Below are 2,782 nucleotides of genomic sequence, written 5' to 3'. Positions count from 1 at the left end.
ACGAGTCCACTTCCTTTCGTGGCTCCTTCCACAGCCACACGGCTGAGCAGGATCCTCACTCGGAGGAATCGTCCAGCAGCCGGACAAGCCCAGGCAACCTGGTGAGTTTCGGAAGGCCAAGAGGTGCCGGAGTCCATTGAGGCCGCAGCCGCGTCTTCCCAAGATGGTGGTGGTGGTTGCTGGAGTGGCTGGAGAGAGATGACGCCGAGGGAAGCATCGGGAAGGGGGCAGAGAGAGGGGATGGGGAAAGGCATCATGGCGGCTCCAATCCTACTTGGTTGTTTAGTTTGATTGGCTGGTGCTCAGAAGAGGCGAGATGGGAAAAAGCGGGTGAATCAACTGGCCAAACTCGGCTGTGTCTTTGGCGACCCAGTTGGGGCTCCTTTTGTTGTCAGAGGCTCCAACGCCATCCCTTCCCTGCTTCCCCAGCCAGCATGGCCTAAGTGTTAGCCAGGCCCAAACTTATAGACACCACGCGGTGCAAATTCAGCGAAGGTCGGTTCTGGCCTCAGGCACTCCCTAGCCGGGTGACCCTGGCCAAGTCACTTAACCCCATTGCTTGGCCCTTACTGCTCTTCTGCCTTGGAACCAATACGTGATATTGGCTCCAAGACAGAAGGTGAGGGTTTTCATAAAAACAAAGAGGAGGTGAGGGAATATTATTTTTTCTCTATTGAGGTCCCTGAGGAACTCCAGATCCAACCATTGGAGCCCCAGCAAAGGAATCCTGCAGCATGTCCCCGCACAAGGAGGGCCCCCAAATCGACCCCAGTGAAATCTCACCAACTAGCACCATGTGGCCTAGCCAAAGCCGCAAGGACCTCTCCCATCCCCAGCCTTCATCTGCCATTGCCACTGGCCCAAGGACCAGTTCGGCGGTGGCCTGGCGTCTCTGCCCGGGAGATGACTCCATCCGCTTCTCCCCTCCAGTCTGGGGACAAATCTATCTGGGGCTCTACCCAGGGGTTTCCTCAAAGGAAGGGGCAGGAAGAGCCCTGACCCCATTGGGGGTTCTCTGGGCAAGGAGCCAGGAGCCCTTTGCCACTTCCTCCTCTGGCAGATGAGGAACCGAGGCCAGTGGGGTGCAGTGACTTACCAGGAAATATCCAGCAGATACGTCACTGTAGAAGATCAGATAGACCAAAAGGAACCCCAAGGTGTGATCACAGCCCTCAGCCACCTGCAGCACCACAGAGCTTGGAGTTCCTGGAAGCCTCGGCAAAACCAGCGAGAACTGGAAGCACTTCTAATGAAGCCAGCGACAAAGCACCTACTCTGCGCTAATTAAGCCACTAATTAAAAATCTACTACATGCAAATTAAACTATTGGTTAAGCACCTACTCTGTGCTAATTAAGCCACTAATTAAGAATCTACTATATGCAAATTAAACTATTGGTTAAGCACCTACTCTGTACTAATTAAAACACTTATTAAGCAGCTACTCTGTGCTAATTCAAACACTTATTAAGAATCTACTATGTGCAAATTAATCTATTGGTTAAGCACCTACTCTGTACTAATTAAAACACTTATTAAGCAGCTACTCTGTGCTAATTCAAACACTTATTAAGAATCTACTATGTGCAAATTAAACTATTGGTTAAGCACCTACTCCGTGCTAATTAAAACACTTTTTAAGCACTTAATCTGTGCTAATTAAAACAATAATTAAGATTATACTATGTGGAAATTAAACTATGAGTTAAGCACCTACTCTGTGCTAATTAAGCCACTAATTAAGAATCTACTATATGCAAATTAAACTATTGGTTAAGCACCTACTCTGTACTAATTAAAACACTTATTAAGCAGCTACTCTGTGCTAATTCAAACACTTATTAAGAATCTACTATGTGCAAATTAAACTATTGGTTAAGCACCTACTCCGTGCTAATTAAAACACTTTTTAAGCACTTAATCTGTGCTAATTAAAACAATAATTAAGATTATACTATGTGGAAATTAAACTATGAGTTAAGCACCTACTCTGTGCTAATTAAGCCACTAATTAAGAATCTACTATATGCAAATTAAACTATTGATTAAGCATCTACTCTGTGTTAATTAAACTGCTTTTTAAGTACCTACTCTGTGCCAAATAAGCTATTTATTAAGGACCTACCCCGTGATAATTAAAACACTTTTTAAGCAACTACTCTGTGCTAATTAAAATACTTATTAAGCACCTACTCTCTGCTAAATAAGCTATTTATTAAGGACCTACTCTGTGCTAATTAAACTGCTTTTTAAATACCTACTCTGTACTAATTAAACTATTGGTTAAGCACCTACACTGCACTAATTAAGCCACAAATTAAGAATCTACTATATGCAAATTAAACTATTACTTAAGCACCTACTCTCTGCTAATTAAAACACTTATTAAGCACCTACCCTCTGCTAAATAAGCTATTTATTAAGGACCTATTCTGTGCTAATTAAACTGCTTTTTAAGTACCTGCTATGAGCTAATTAAACTGCTTTTTAAGTACCTACTCTGTGCTAATTAAAATATTGGTTAAGCACCTATGCTGCACTAATTAAGCCACTAATTAAGAATCTACTATATGCAAATTAAACTATTGGTTAAGCACCTCTTCCCTGCTAATTAAAACACTTTTTAAGCACCTACTCTATGCTAATTTAACTATTTTTTAAGTACCTACTCTCTGCTTATTAATAAGCTATATATTGAGGACCTACTCTGGGCTAATTAAAACACTTATTAAGAATCTACTATGTGCAAATTAAACTATTGGATAAGCACCTACACTGTGCTA

This window comes from Gracilinanus agilis, chromosome 3, assembly GCF_016433145.1.
Source record: "Gracilinanus agilis isolate LMUSP501 chromosome 3, AgileGrace, whole genome shotgun sequence".
Taxonomy (NCBI): Eukaryota; Metazoa; Chordata; class Mammalia; order Didelphimorphia; family Didelphidae; genus Gracilinanus; species Gracilinanus agilis.
This window is presented reverse-complemented; position numbering follows the sequence as displayed.